This window comes from Pipra filicauda, unplaced genomic scaffold (assembly GCF_003945595.2).
Source record: "Pipra filicauda isolate LSUMZ 115617 unplaced genomic scaffold, ASM394559v2 scaffold356_size1356884_pilon, whole genome shotgun sequence".
Lineage (NCBI taxonomy): Eukaryota > Metazoa > Chordata > Aves > Passeriformes > Pipridae > Pipra > Pipra filicauda.
The window spans coordinates 169,305-186,724 of NW_024104483.1; the positions used below are offsets into that span (position 1 = coordinate 169,305).

Genomic DNA, 17,420 nt, shown 5'->3' on the forward strand with positions numbered 1-17,420 from the left:
TGTTTTGAAATCAGAGTATTTATGCTTTGACAAACACACAGAATTATGTATGTCTGTCAAACATGCTGGGAGAGACAACTCCTGCCTGGCAACGAAGGAGCAATGACAACAGCTAAATATCTGCACCCAATTTTAACTAGAAATTTGGGAAGGCAGACTCTACCAGCATACCAGAAATAAAACTTCTACTAATTTTCTTCTTCTAAGAAGTAAAAGTAAGCAAAAAAAGAAATAAAATAACCTTTTTAATCATAATGAGCGATTCAGGTCTGAATCTATACAGAGCTCCAGTTTTTAAATTTACTCAGTTACCTGTAACTGTAATGGTTATATAGGCTGAATAAATCCAAATGGAATAGTAATGGAAAAGGTATGACAATCCATCTGAATATTGCAAACAAAATGAACTGAAAAAATTTACATGAAATACCTGATTAAAATCAGGTAAAATAAGAGAATCTCACTCTTTGGTCTGAAAACTGGCAAGCTGGTTCTGATGAAGAACTAGAGAGAGTTTCTTCAACTGCAATATTCATTGTTTCATATGCAGTACCAGCAAAGTGTTTTCCATTGTACTTGTGGCATTGTGAAGAACTTGTACAGTTGAAATTAATCTTGATCTATCATCTTCTCTGCACCTTATAATCATAGAATCACAGAATCATAAATGTTGCAAAAGACCTCCAGGATCATCTAGTCCAGAGTCACTGTGTTCACCACTAAACGATGTCCCTAATTGCCACATCATCATGCCTTTTGAATACTTCCGAGGGAAACTCATTAACCGAAAAAAGGCTGATGTGCTTCATATAGAAACTATTTCCCTTAAATATTTTCTGAAAATATAGAAGCTATGTTTAGAAACAGAAAAACTAGCTCCTTATCCAGAAACCAATTCCCTTAGGCACTTTAAAATGCTTTGCCAGATGGATTTTTTCCCCTTCTTAATAGTTTGAAAAATAGACATACATTTTTTCTGGCTAAACACAGCTACCAATTTTTTGATTGTGAACCTAATATTGAGTCATGCTTTCTATTCACACATATATACACATAAAGGAACCTCAACTACAAATAAAATGCATAAGCCACTATATAAGAGTAAAAAGGTAAGGAAAATAGTAATCTTGAAGGAGAATACAGGAACTGTGTACAGATACCAAACCTACATCCAAAGAGCCATGGTAAAGTGATCAAGAATGCTGATGGACAATATCTAATGCAGCCAGCAATCAGCTTATCAGACTTGGATAGCAGGATGCACACCCTAGAAGCAAAACTAATGAATACAACCGCAGTTTCCCATTTCCCATTCTCAAAGGAAGATTTGGTTATTGCAAAAAAGCCTGTTCATTCTCCCCACACAACACGTGAAGCTGCAGTCTAGCTGCAGTTTCCCAATCACCTACCAAACAGTAACACACAGAGCCCCAAACGCTTGCTTTTTTAGCATTGCCTGAGACAAATGAAACTTATTTGCAAAAGGTGACAGCAAAAGACAGTAAAGAATCAGGTTTTTCATTTGAGTAGCGTAAGTCAGAAGGCTTAGCAAATGTTTGAACTTCAGTGAGGCTGGGGTTGAAGCTTTCACCTATCTACTACAGAAAAGCAAAACAAGAAGGTTCCAGCCAAATTCTGTACTTACAGCTCATCCTCAGCTATTAATGGATTTATGAGGGCCTACAGGTACAATTAAAAGCAGAATATAGACTTACAGCCACAGGTTTTCAATTTTCTCTGATAAAATTAATGTCTTCCTGATTTAATTATGTTAGAATAAAAATACTCTCTTATTCCCTTACATGAATAGCTAAATGCTATGTTAATTACCTTTAAGCCAGCAGAATAATTTTGTTTCATGTTACTACGAAGGCACTGCATATTGGGGAGCATCCAGAATTCATCCCATTTATGTTCATGTTTCCTAGACCTGAGGCACTGGAAGGTATAGTACAGAAGCAGCTTTAATATTAGCTATATTTTTTCTCAAAAAGTATAATCCCATAAATCGGGATGGTATTTTTTGTTACTGTATGTTATGGTTGGAACTGTTATGGAATTTGCAAATAGCTGGCAATTCCCACTGAGTAGCTTCAGGGACCATTTGAGAAGCATCAGTGTGTGGTAAAAATCATCCTCTAAATCAGTATATGGAGTGTTTCAATACGCAGATGACAATATTAGAGGTTGGTTTGGGTTTTGCTTTTCTTTTATGGCATTTTTTGGATGTAATTGTGGGATCCAAAATACTTTTCCACTGCTCACAAGGGATGAAGTACAGAGGAAAGAAAAAATACTATCTGCTTGGAGGTACATTTGCTTTAAATGTTAAAGAACAAACACAGTATTTATATCTTATAAATGGGAAAGGAGGCAGAGGAAGGTCCAGATTCATCTAATGTATTACACCCTTCTGTGACTTTTTGTTTAGGAGCCTTCTTTCAGACGTGTTAATCATCTTTACAGAAAAAGTGCAGAGTGTAACCAGTGACACCAAAAAGGCAACTTACTCCAACCCAAGAGCTTCTGGGGGCATGTCGTTCTCTCACAGTCTACACACACAGATTTGACTCCTACCTTTACAGGACATGGACCTGAATTCAAATACATGGATGTAGATGAAAAACATATCCAAAGGTCAGGCTGTATCTGTGCTATAGAATTGAGGGCAGTAGCAAAGATCCCTGATCATTGAAAGAACATGGATGCAGATAAAATGCCTGGTCAGTTTAGGTGGAACACAGAACCTAGTTGGATGCACAGTTCCTGGTACCCACAGAAATGCTCCCTGGACTGTGTACACACATGACCTCATTGCGGTTGCCTCCCTCTAATGCTTTCCCACATGGAGCAGGGTAGTGCCAGTGCTGGGCCTGATCCAAAACCATTGATTGATCAATCTGTGTTCATAGAATCATACAATGATTTGGGTTGGAAGGGACCTTAAAGATCACCTAGTTTCACCTCTACTGCCATGGGCAAATCTTCCACTAGACAGGGTTACTCAGAGCCTCATCCAACCTGGCCCTATGGATGGGCATCCACAGCTTCTTTGGGCAACTTGTGCCTGTGCCTCACCACTCTTATGGTAAGGAATGTCTTCCTAATATCTAACCTAAACCTAGCCTTCAGCTTAAGTGTCCTATCACTACATGCCATTGGGAAAAGTCCCTCTCCACCTCTCTTGTAGGCCCCTTTAGGTACTGGAAGATGCTATAAGGTCTCCCTGAAGCTGCTTCTTCTCCAGGCTGAACAATCCCTACTCTTTCAGCCTGTCTTCAAAGGAGAGGTGCTCCAGCTATCTGATCATCTTTGTGGTCCTTCTGTGGACTCACTCCAACACTTTTGTTAGGGACCCCAGATCAATGTCAGTCCACTGAAATTAGTGGAAAGAATCCTTGAGAACCTAGCAGGCTTTGCATCAGACTATCAGCATCCTTATCAGTGAATCCATGTACTCAGTGACCCATTTTTAACAAGCACAAGTGAAGTGACACATGAAACTCTATTACCAAGACTGATTTTATTTGCCTTTTTATGGCTGTTTGTTTGTTAATGTTATCATGAATTGCAATGTTTATATTAAAAGCTACTTTAGGAATATGACGAGAATCTGGACCCTTCTTATAAAAAGTAATTATAAACCTGAAACAATTGGAGTAGAGTATTCGTATTTCCTGTTGTCTATGAGAGCTCATCTAAAACTTGGAATACCCACAATCCCTGTTTCCAGTTAATACACTGCACTTCCTCGCAACCTAACTTCAAAAGTGGTATAAAGTATACAATCATACAGGCTTTAGGAAATTACTACGAGTTCCCAATAAGGACTACAGGGTTCCCAATAAGGACACTTTGTCAGTGTACTTTTATTCTTGGTTTCTTCACTGGAAAATATATCAGAAGCAGAGCTCAAAGGCAAGGCCCTCATCTCTGACATAGACAGAATTACCCATCTTAGCCCCATTTTAAAACATACTGTTCCAATGGCCCAAGTTTGAAAGAAAAGAAATACTGACAAGTCCTTTGACCAAAAGAACATGATTGCCACTGTATGGTGAGATGAACATGTTGCACTACTGCAAAATAAACACACTACTGTTCTCTTCCATTCTCTGAGAAATGCTTGAGCTCCACTATCTCAACTACATGAATGCAAAGACTGAAGTTACAAATATTTGTCATATTTGGCCCCAACCACTTACTTTTTAGCAGTAATATTTGTTCAGCTAAAATTTTCAGGATTGTCACATTTAGTTCTTCCATTATGTTGTTAGCTAGAAATGCCTTTTAACACAACCATTTGGGTAAATCAGCTGCCACACTTAGCCCAATTCTGCTCCATGTTTATGAACCATGACGGGTACATAAAAGACCCAGCATAACATGCTCAAGTGGATGTTATTTGCTAAATGTAAGAAGCCAACCAGCCTGTAGCTAAAATCATGGCAGCTATTTTTAACTTGGTCAAGAGAGGGCTTGGATGGCTTCAGAGGTCTGGGGATGGGAGTGGGGTGGGTGCTGGCTTTTGAATGAACTTATTACTTTCCCTTTAATTTATAACTCAAGTTCACCTAGTGTTTCCTTCTGTTCCTTTTCAGAGATTTTTATCAGAGCTGCTATCCATAATCCTGGCCCATGCCTGTTAAAGTCCATTCGCTCTATGGTGCTTGACTTTGCATCCTGTGAAAGAACACCTTGTGTCACTGCTGTTCACTGCTGCATGAGCCTTGCTGGCAGCCCCTTTTCATGTTCTTTTAAGTAAATGCGATAAAAGCTATATTCTATGAAGTCTTTCAAAACCAGATCAGGCTCAGAGCAGCCAAGATCAGGCACTTCTGGGTCTGTAAACTTGATCCAAGCTGACCTTGACCTTGCTTCCCTGTCCTCTTCCAGTCCAAATAATCACAACTCTAGGTTGTAAGCTCCCTTTCCAGCAGCATAAATAAACCATCTCCATCTCAGTGGCATAGTGTACAGCCTCTGCTGTCTCTACTCTGCATTCAAAGAAACCCTGTAACTGTAACAGAACACTATTTTATACTCAATGCAGTAACGAGGTGCAGTAAGAGAATTCCTTCTTCCCTGCTGCCAAAGTGCATTTATTTTGCAGTTAACAAGAAATATTTATAGCAATAACATAAAGCAGAGAAGGATTTCCACATCTACTCAATAAAATTTAATCAAGTACTGCAAAGAGAAAAAGAAGGGAAATATTTTAGCACGGTTCCAGATGTGCTGCATGAAACAGAAGAGGCCAGCATCACTGCGCTACCAGGAAGAACAGCATTTGCTCCACTTACCCAGCTTGAACACATTTTTTGCTGTCATTAATATACTGTTGGAAAACATGAATAGAACATATTGGTATTAAAGGCTGGAGTGTTTCCTTCCAGATGCCTCAGGAAACCTCAGAAGCGCTTTCTGGTGGTGTTGCACACGCAGAAGTAAGGCTGCAGGCAGCAGGAGCTGCGGTACTTACTGACACGCCAGATCATCGCCGACATTTCTTCGTGTAAACTGTTTCCCAACACTTTGCGCCAGCTCCTGCTTTTACGTCATTGTCATTCTGCCCTCTACTGGGCAAAAGTAGCTAAATATAATTAATTGTGCATCTACATTGCACAAAGTACTGTTTGTTTGGTTGAGTTTTTTTCCCCATTTTATCCTCTTTGAGAAACTTTATTTCATTACAATGATTTCAAACTAACCACCAAATTAAAAAAAGTTTTCTTCCATACAAGTCTTTCCCCCCCAACCTCGATCTAATACTATTTTCTGGTTGTTTTGACAGTTGTTTGTGAAGATGATCTTCCTTACAGATTTTTGTGCACAATTTTTTTTTTTGTACATAAATCCAAGGCTTTTTAATGTGCACTCAATGAGCAGTTCTCCTTTAATGACAAAATCTGTGTTTTAAACACACTGGTTTCTTTGAGCCACAGCAGTATAGAATATCAAATATAGCACAGAGACCAAATATTCGTGTTCCTCAGAAACATAGGATAGGCAAAAGTGGGAAATATTTAGCAACTCAACTCCAGTGGTGAGGCAAACCTAACTGAGCTGTTAACCAGAATGTCAAGAGACTGAAACCTATCCATTATCTTCTTCATGATATAGGTCAACATATGGCCCAGGTTATATTTAAGGTCAAACAATCACAGTGACCCATGCAATTTTATAATAATGAGCAACTGTATGTGCACACGTGTAGGCATACATGCCATTGTAATGCTACTTGTTTGCCTTGTTCCGTCTTCTCAGAATCCTGAAAAAGTCATATCATGAACATTATCTTATAATTACCATAGCAAATGCTGCCTCCATTTTTCACATTCCCCACTTCTTCCTTGACTGTAAATACAAGGCCCAGCACCCCCTCACTGGCTCCATGATCCCCTCCATTGGGAGGCCCCATTAATGCACTCCACAACTCTCTAGGGCTGCTTGTGCCCTGTTGTGTTGCTCTTGCAGGCTTCTAAATTCACAGTAAGTATTTTGCAATGTTTAGAGAGCAAGTTGTTGTTGGGGTGGGGGCAAGTGCATGTTTGGTTGAAGAACTTTTTACAGGTAACTCTGCAAGTCTGGAAACTCAGAGTCCTGTTTCTCTTTCTGAGTTTGCAGCCCCCTGACACTTTTCTCTTTACTTGCTCTACTCCTTCCATGCCTGTTTCACATTTGGCTTATGAGGCCTTTTAAGCCATTCAGTTACCTGTGAAAAGCATTCCTTCAAACATGAAGGAATAATGCTAATCCTTTGGGGATGTACCAGGTCCATTTAAGTTCAGGTTTTTTCTTTACAATTGCATAAATACCATGTATTCCCTATGCACTAGTGCAAAAAGCAAAGGTGAATAGCACAGATGCCTTTCATGGAAAAAGATTTCCAGACTTGTTAGGACATCCACCCTCCTAAAGATAACTGAACAAAGTTAAGCTGTGTAAGTATTACAGAGTCTGCACTGAATATTGCAGCTGTCCGATAGTAGGCACCTGTGACAAGGTTGGACACTGACTCTATGAAATAAAATTTGTTGTGATGCACATATGTAACTATGATATGGACAATCGGATTGCCAGCTAGAGGGACAAGTAGTCTTTAATGATTGCAGGAGAGCAGAAGCTTTTGCATTTCACCACTAGGCAGCAACACAGCGCTTCATAAATCAGATGGGAGCTTTGGCTGAGGAGAGAAAATCACTTATGAGTCACCAGTGTCAGTGTCTGCTGTGCAAGCTCTTTTACAATTGCTAAGCTAGCATACATTTTAATTTCCATTAAAGTCATAACAAAACAGATGTGAATTATCACGCTACTCTTTTTCTTTCACAATGATCTTAGAAATTGAAGTACAGTGCTAGGTATTTTCTTGGGGAAAAAGAAAATTCTTGTTCTTGTTTTCTCTTTTCTTCTCTTTTTTTTTTTTCTTGAATTTTAAAGGAGAAAATTCTTGCATAGCCATGACCAACACCCTCATTGCAAAAATAAATGTATTTCTAAGATCATGAAGACAGGTCTCTCTAAAACACTGCAGAGGCAGCTGACACTTTCCTAGATTTAACAGTTATTCATGCCAGCAAAGAGTGTCTGCCCAAATGTGGAAAAACGGACGCTGACATAGTCTGGCACACTGACCTGCATATAAATTCTCATCCTAGATAAAGAGATTGAATGGGAAGCAAGAGTAGAGAACTCTTAATCAGCAGCTCCTGCAGTTGCCCCTCCTGTCTTCACTTGACTATGTCTCCACTACAAGGTTCTGTCATAGAACAGGGGTGTAAGAAGGATATGGGCAGGTGAGATTTGTCCGTTAAAATTTGCTCTATGAAAATTAGAAAATTAGAAGCCTTCACCCAGAAATACTCCTTCACTTCTCACACCTGCTGTGGTACACCTTATCTCTTATCTCAATCAAATGATTTTAAATGCTACCATCTCCCTATATTTCTCATGTGTAATATATCATGTATTTTTGCTTTTCCTCTGACACTGTGAATGACCCAGAAAGTTCTCTCTTGTCAGAAAATCCTGCTCCAAACCATGATGTGCACAGTCAGTGCTGGTATAAAAAGGCAGATGTCATGCTCCCTGCTCATCCCACTTTCAGGACATCTGTTCTGTCACAGCAGTAAGAGTCTGTATGTTCAGTGAGGCTTGCCTTTAGGCCAACTTTGTATGCTGTGTGCAGTTTGATCTTGCAAGCACACCCTTGAGCCTACCCGAGAGCACCCCACGATAAGCATTATCTCAAATATGTCTGAAAAGGCTGTTTGCAAGGAATTTTTGAGTGGGACATGAGAGAAACAGAGAGCTGATATATACTTTTGTAGCTTCTACAATCTTTATGGAGACTGATACATATATAAGACATCATCAGAGCTTTATGCAAAGCTTTATGAGACCTTCCACTAACCTGAAACTGGAAAATCACTTAATTCCAGGTAAGGTTAGATCAGAACAGAAAAGTAAAAATATTGTAGTAACTGAGGTTGTGTTTTGGCTTTTTCGTTTTGGTCTTTGCTGCTTTAGGATTTTGTTGGTGGTGGTGGTTTTTGTTTTTTAAAGATTAAGGGCTATGGACCAAGTAAAGTAAGGAAAACTAAAGGAATTTTTATGCAACCTTGAGTCTTCCACAGCACTGTGACAACACTTGGTGGACTGTGTTCCTCTCTCAGATGACTAAGCTATCCATCCTTTTATGTTAAGCAACAGAAGTTGATATTTTGTTACTAAAGTTTTATTTTCAAGTCCTTAGGAGAACTTCTATTGTCTGCCAGGAGTATCCCTTTCATAACTGTTCTTAAATTTGTGTACCTGGCATTTATCATTGCTTTTTATCCTTTTAAGTGTATTCTCATATATTCTTTACAGTATTGGATCCAGTAGCTAGTAGGTTTGATATTATAAATGGCCAGGATTCAGAGAAGTTAAAAAACAATTGTGAGATAGATAATATGGGAACAGTAAATATTAAAAGTATGTCTTGTATTAGACATTAACATTTCTGACAGCTGAATGCTTTTATAGCATGAATGCACCCGTAAAAATGTAGAAATAAAATCCAGCCAACATAATCCTTTTTCCATCTTCCTTATTTCTAAGAATTTAATTTCCCAAGAGCTGCATTATACTACTTTTATATCTTAGTGTAAATCACATATGTTTTTATAATCCTCCTGGTTTTTTTTCATTTCCCCAATGAATGCACCAAATTTTTAAAAAGTCAATTGATTCTAAACAACATATCATAAAAATGTCATTTCTGACATTTCAGTTTTAGATCGAAATCCTGGCTAAAGTCCTAAGTGAAAGACCTTCTGGTTTTAAAATGACTCATTGATATAAATTCCTAGAATTATTTGTTATGATTGGATTCTGTTGCCAGGAAAGGGTAAGAACTCACTAAATTTTTTCCAGCATTTAAGACATCTTATGCAAATTTGTTGGTTCTCCAAACAGTCCCTCTCGTACTGGAGACACATATAGCATTTCCCACCCTTATTCTGTTACTAACCCATGAGGCTTGTAAGGACTTAAAGGCCATCAGGCCTCTGTGTCTTTATCAAATTTGATGCATGCAAGTTAGACTAGAAGCAGACTCAGAAATCATTGCAAAGACATGTTGCAATTATATATTCATCATTTCCTTGTGAAACTGGGTTAAACTCGATGTATCACTGTAATACATGCCTACAGATCTCCCCTTGAACACAAATACAGCAGGCTCTTTTTTTTCAGCTCAGTGGAGTAATTGCTTTTACTGCTTACAAACCACACATTTTCCACTGTGGGCTTCACATATGATCCTGTGTGACAGTAAACTAAGCAAATCTGATTTTAGCTACATGTCTTCATAAAGAAATATTTTGCAAAGCATCTATTAGAGAAATTGCTATCTTCAGTAAGAAGAATATAGAAGTTTTCTTTAGAAGACAAATGAAATAAAAAGTGATGCTGGATATAGGTATTAGGTATTTCACCCCATTCACACAGATGGAGTAACACAGTGCAGTGACTTTACTTTCACCTAGCTTCAGATGTGCACAGCCTCAAACATTACATTATCCATGTTTTTGGAACTTTCTTCACAACCAGAATTACTAGAATTTCAAAATAAATACTCAAATACAGACCTATACTGGCCTCACTTCCAGCTCTGTTAGATAGCTCTGAAAAGGTCAATATACTCATGAGAAGTTCTACAAACAAGATTTATCATAATTTTTTTGTTTTAATACCCCACTTTCAACTGAAATAATACCATGGAACACCAATAAACTGCTGATTTTTTTTCCGAAAAAGGCGCCATGCAGAAAATGACCGTGCTATGAAACGTGTTATTCTATGTAGATGAAGACCAGAAGTCTTTTCTCACAGTCCAGCTCCATTTTCAGGCATGCACTCCCCTTTTTCCCTCCATCTTCATCTACCCCTCATCACATGACCCAAAATACAGTCTCAAGCAGTGGCTTGAGAAACTTGAGAGAGGTAAGACAAACTTTTACTCTGATATAAAAGCTTCATTTCTCTTGTGCTATTTCCCAGGAAATATGACAGGAGCAGTATGACAACATTGGAAAGCCATATGGATCAGATCTTTCATCAATGCAGTTCACTGTTTTAATCAGACTGTAGCACGTAAGTAAGATTTTATATGTATTTATGTGTGCCAAAACTTGAGTTATTTAGGTATGACAACATTGATCATTGCCTGACAACTAAATCAGATAGACTAGATTGCCAGGTAGATCATAATTAACAGTGATATCACTGACTCAAAGTGAAATAGAAGATAATACATTTTCCATCTTGGTAACATTCATGCAGAATTATTGAACTAATTTTTATATCTCTGCAACTTATTGCCCTCAAGAGCAGTTCTCCACTGCTTTTATACAATGTGAATTAATCAATAGATTCTATCTAGAATAACTGAATCATCTGTTAGATTTTTTGCAGGATTTAAAGCTGTATTACCAAAGGGGGGAAAATGATTTTTTTTTTTAATGACACAAAGAATATGTTTTTACATCTGCATGGCCAAAAATAATTTCATTTCCTCCAGAGTATGCAGAGAGTAGACGATGTCTTATTTTTGGTAAATATTACATTTTTAGTTCAGTCAAATGTTATTTGATCCAAGAGCTGAAAATAGACCAAATGATAAAAGAGATAAAAGTAGCATACAGCAGTAATTCTGAAGTCTTAATGTTTGATATACAGTTGAAAGTCTTTCCCAGAGAATTCTCAACTGCATGCTATCCCAAACTTGAAGAGTATAGCTGATTTACATCTGTATCCAATATTTATAAATCCATTTAAGCTGTGTTGGCATACTGGCCTTCTGTTTTTAAAAAGTTGGTTGACACAAAATATTTTATTTATGGCCTAAATTTCAAAGGTTACTTTCTCAAGGCCATTAGCATTGTGACGAGAATAAAAAAGAGTTATGTCCTTAGAATTTATTGTGTTTTTGTTAATGCTTATTTGAACTGAGTATTCAGAAAGTCAAAAAAGAAACCAACAAAATAAACAGCAAACCACAAGGTTGTTGGCATTTTTTGGCTTTGATTATATACTTTGCTCTTTATTTTCACTGTCTGAGCCCTCATTTTTATTTTAAAACACTGGTTTCACCAATTTCACTCATGATAAGCACAGCTGTGCCTTAGTAATAGCACAACTATGTTGCATAAAGTTTTAATTATGTCTGAATTAGAGCATATGCTTTGATGTGTCAGACTTCAACAGAAGTCTTCAAGTGGTGGAAATTATAGCATCATGCAGCCTAAAGGCTATGTTTTCCGTGTTCTGAGCAGCGAGTTCTCTAGATCCTTTCAGTCGTCTGCTCTCACCTCGTTTTATTTCCACCGTCAGGGGAATCACTTTCCTCCTTCTCCATGCCATATATAGTCAAATACGACCTCATCTTTGCTCTGACTTTGTTTAGCAACTTCTTGCCAAAAACACTGAACATGCCATCCAATGCCCTGGGCTCCAGCTTCAGGAGGTATTTTTCAAACTGTAGGCTTTATGAATAATGTTATAGGCAGTTCTGTAGCCCTATTCCCTGAGAACATACCACAGCTTAATCTTGTTCTGCGGCATATGCTGCACAAACTACTGCCAGACCTGTGAACATTCATGAGCTTGTATAAGACCAACAAGTATCAGTCTTCGGTCTCTTCTGAATGTGTCAGTGTTCTTGTCAACAAAAATGTCACAGCAATCTGCTAAACCTCCCCTCTCTGTCTCATATTTCCTACTTACATTTTCAGACCTATCGAGAAAATGTAAAGTGAACAGGATCTAAATATTCCCTCTCTCTTATCAGTCTTTGAAAAGAATATTAAGCTTATATGGGTTTGGTTTTGTTTTGTTTTACAAACTGTTCTAGTAATTGAATAGTAATACCCATGTATGCTTTTCTGAGTGTGGAGCAATTAACATGACTGCTCTGGAATCACAGAGATAACCTATTCTTCTGGACAAAGTATTTGAGAAATAAGTATATTCTGTGGCTGAATAGATTATGAGCATGCAACATGTGAAGGGAGGATACAGCTTCAATTAAGTCCACATTTTCAACTTGACTTCTATGTGAGAAACCTAGAAGCTGATGCATCTGGATATACATATTCTAAAGGGGTTTATCTGGATAAATCCCTTTATTGGAAAATCCACTGTCAAATCACAACTCATTATTTGGAAAATGATATCTTAAAAAAAGTCTAGGCACCAGAAAATGTGATTAACAAGAGGGCAGCATGTGTAAAAGTCCAAAGCTGTCTCAGTTAATCCTCCTTCAAGGTTAATGGTTCAATAGATACATACGGGTTGCTTAGAAAGCCAAGTAGGTGCAGCTTCCTACGTCACAGTTTTAGAGTGTGATTTTTTACTGATTTTCCAGCAGGTCACAAAATCCTACCAAGAAAACCTCAACATGTTCTGGTTCATTCCCTGGAAGCTGAACATTAGGAGTTCTGGTTACACTCAGTGAGCTTTGACCTTTTTACAAGCTACTCTATACACAAAATGTGGCAGTAATAAAAAGCATTCAAGTAATAGTAATATTGTAATAGGTTAAACCTGAAACAGTTATTAAAATAGAGGAGGAGAGATTGCTTTTAAATTGGTTTATCTCGGAAGCTTTGTACTTGTTAAAAAAACAAAGTAGTGTAAGTGATTTTCACATAGGGTGAATCCTGGTGGTTTCAGTACAGCTAAACAATTTTATATAATACAGCAGCTACTCTCAATACCCAAACTGAGACTCTGCAAATGTGGAAACATATGGTTGATGGTAAACCCAAACTTGTATTCATCAGTTATTTAATCACTTTCTTATTTAATCATCACGCTCTTGTTTAAATCCTGAATATGTTCTACAGAAACATAAATTACCATTTGACATGATCATGGCAGCTGAATGTAGAAGGTGCAACTAGAATATTAAAATTTGCAATACAGAGATCGAAAGTATCAATTTCCCCACACCTTCCCCAAGCACTTTTCCATAACGAGTAGCTTCTTTGTGAGCCAGGTCAGTTCCCAGTGGTCTCTCTGGCAGCTGCATTGCTTGATTTGGAGTAACACCAAGGAACTAGCCGATACAGCCTGTGGGGTCCTATGTAGGGTTTTTCTGTTATTTTAAAGTAAGGAAAAGAATTATAAAGCTATTTTGGCTTATAAAATGCAACTACAGAACTTCAGACTCAACAGGGCAAGAGATTTATCTTGGATCTGACAGGATGTCTCTTTCTCCATCCGAAATTTTGTGGTTCTGTTACATGACCTCATTGCCAAAGTTACACAGATATTAATGTATTTGGCTGCACTCTCATATCTGGAATCTGAACATCTGCAGTGACCTGAAGTGACCTAGACATTTCTTATTGGCCAGAAAATTAAGACAGATTTTTTAAAAAAACTGAGTAGATATCTAGAGCTGTGTCCCAGCAGAAGGGCCTGTGCCAGACTGAAGGGGAACCAACAGAAAGATACAGATCTTGACCAGGAGGAAAAACAGTGTTCAAAAGCAATATCAGCAATACTGCCAAAATCTTTATGGCCTTAAGAGTTTCTCCCATAGTAGGGGCAATGTCCAATTCATTCTTCACCAGTTGTTGTGTAATGTACTGAATTGCTGAATCTTGGACTACACGGCTAGTGCTGAAAAGAGTCTGAAAGTGTTCAGACCATCGGTTCAGAATGGAGATTTTATCTGTGTGAAGCACCTGACCATCAGCGCTGAGTAGAAGGCTTTGGACCTGGTATGTAGGCCCGTATGCTGTTTTCAGGGCCTCATAGAATCCTCCGTGATCACCTGTATCTGCACATAATTGAGTTTTCTCAGCTAGATTGATCCACCACTTGTTCTGGATGTCACGGAGTTTCTGTTGGAGCTTGCTGCATGCAAGACGAAAGGCTGTTTTTCTTAAATGGCAGGATGGCTGAGCAAGGTGTGCTTGGTGAGCGGTTCTCTTCTTCCTCAACAATTCCTGGATCTCTTGATTGTTTTCATCAATCAAGATGTCATTTTTCTTCTTGAAGGAGAACCCTAAGGACTCTTCAGAGGACTGCAGGATGCTATTTTTAATATGTTGCCAAAGTGTTTCAGGAGAGGAATCTACGGAATGATCTTCGAGCCTAGTTTGAAGGTTTGCCTGAAAGCTGTCTCTCACTGTAGCTGTTTGAAGATCGTTAACTTGGAGTCTCCTCCTTGGAATACCGCTCCTTTTAGGTTTGAACTTAACATTGAAGTTAAGTTTACAGTGCACAGTCGATGGTCTGTTTGGCATTCTGCACTGGGCATCGTGCAGGTATGGTGGACATCGCGAACATCTCTCTGTCGCACCAAGACATAATCAATGAGATGCCAATGCTTGGATCTTGGATGCATCCAGGTTGTCTTCAGACTATTTTTCTGCTGAATAGTGTTGGTGTGGTGAGCTGCTGCTCCGCATAAAACACTAGCAGAAGGCGACCATTATCGTTGCAGTTTCCAACACCATGCTTGCCTAATATTCCTTTCCAGGCTTTAGAGTTCTTTCCTACTCTGGTGTTGAACACATTTAATGGCAACAGTCTGCTAATAACAATCTACTTATGAAGCAGTGTTGTATTTGAATTGCAACATAAAATGTAGACAAAGAAGAGTGGATGTTTTCACCATTGCCCTTCCTTTTAAGACTTTTCCAGCCTTCATAAACACTTTTGCAGAAAGTGGAATCCTTGTCCATTGGTTTGATCATAGCATCAAAGACTTTATATTTTAGGAGACAATTCCTTGTAATTAAAGGAAAAATGAGCTATAAGGAACCTGACATAGCTTCTTTGTAAATACACATATTTTTATACACACATAAAAACACACACACACACACACACACACACTCATATGTGTTTTCCACAGGAAATGTGGCTGGAGAAAAGAGAGCTTGAATCCTTTGAAGTCTCTTATTTTTGTACCTATTAGAGGCAACTTTCTCAAAAAGTACCAAGGACCTGACACACAGGACCTTATTGTTATATTCTTATTGATGAATACAAAAACATGAAGGGAGGATGCAAAGAGGATGGAGCAAAGTTCTTTTAAGTGGTGCCCACTGACCTGAAAAGAGGTCATGGGCACAAACTGAAACACTGGAAACCCTTGGAGCATGAGGGAACATTTTTTCACTGTGAGGATGACTAAGCACTGACACAGGTTACTCAGAGAGTTTGTAGAATCTCCATCCTTGGAGACATTCAAAACTGCGGACACGATCCTGGGCAACAAGATATAGGTGGCCTTGGTGAGCAGGGAACTGGACCAGGTGACCTCCAGAGGTCCCTTCCAACCTGGATCATTCTGTGCTTCTGTGTCCAAAAGACTTTTCATAGTGAAGAGAGCCACTGATTTTCTTCCTACTTGGAAGTACCATTTTATTTTCAGCATGTGCCACTAAGGAGAAATTGTTTAAAAACCAGAGACTGAATAAGTCTTGTGGTGCAAACTGCCAGACTGCTCAGGTAGTTAGCCATGACAGCAGGGTGATACACCAAAAGCCTACAAGCCTGTATTCTGCTCTCAATCACTGTTGCTGACATACACGTGTATAGATATGTGTGCATAGATATATATCTTTTTTTAAAATTTAACTTATCCAGTTTTCATGTTACAATGATACAAATTTTCTTTCTGAAACTACATAATCCAAAATGCACAAGTGTGACAAATTCATTCAAATTATGCAACCACTCTGGAATTCCCATAAACATTAAAACAGTATGTGGTAACAGATTTTTATTTTTTTTTTGAACAAGAGCTGCTCAGTCTAGTTTTGAAGCAGTTGGTAAAGCGTTTGCTAACAGCAGGGCCTTATGCTGCTTGATCCAGGTTTGCCTATGTGGCAGCTACAGATATTTCAGACTAAAACTGGATATTTATTGCTCATACATTTCCATTATGACAAGTCTGAAATGAGCCCTTGTATTTGTACTTCGTCCAGGAGCGGGACAGAATGAAAACAGAAGCTTAATTCTCTGGCATGCTTCCTGCACTCAAATGCAACAAGCATGAAGGAGATGTGGAGCACTTCAAGTAGGAATGGTTGTGGTTTATTCTCTTGAAAAAAAGAACCCAAAACCAAATAGTGGACACAAGGCAGAGGAATAATATGCTGAAAAGTGAAAAACAAAGCACATGCCCTCCAGAGACAACTGGAAAAATAACGTACTTCTCTTTGGAAATGAAAATTTATTTTACTATTGGGTTGTTAACAGCTAACAGGATTGTAGCATTTACTCACCATAGTCACTAATGAAATTAACTGACTGTGCCATTTTTGAGTAAAAAGGAGACTTTGTACAGGCCAAAGAAACTCCCTCAAAAGGGATTGGAAATGTCTTGTGAACTATGATTATTTTCATGCACCCATTTTGTGTTTGGTTTACAACATTGTTTTTTAATTAGCCATTTTTAACTGATGAAAGCAACACAACAAAATTCTCATGATATACAAGTAATTCTTTTAAGAGCTGCATTGATGCACACTACCTCGTAGTAAAATAAAACATAAAGCCATGTCAAATGTCTTTGGATTATAATTCTGGCATAGTTTTACAATACAATAAATTTAGATTCCAAGGTTTCTGGAATTGTATAAAAATATCATCACTTAATGCTAAGGCTGCAATTTCTAGTTTAGCTTTATAGAGTCTTTCTTTACAGTTTGCCAGGGATTGTTTGTCTCCTCACTGGTACTATAAAGCCAATATGGTAGGATTGAGCCTTGAGCTCAGTTAATGAGCTTAATGTTGAAAAGAGTTTCAACTTGATATTGGAATTTGCATATTCCTCGACTGGCCAGTTCAGTAGCCTACTTCTATGTGGAATTATAAATCCTTCAGCCCTTTCAGAGGGTCGTGTCCTG

General features: G+C 38.2%; 1 protein-coding gene across 1 annotated transcript in view; it reads right to left on the reverse strand.

The window, feature by feature from the left end:
• LOC114001849 (collagen alpha-1(XV) chain-like) overlaps window positions 1-17,420 on the reverse strand; it is a 125,951-nt gene that overhangs the window by 85,519 nt on the left and 23,012 nt on the right. The gene's annotated exons all lie outside the window — the stretch shown is intronic.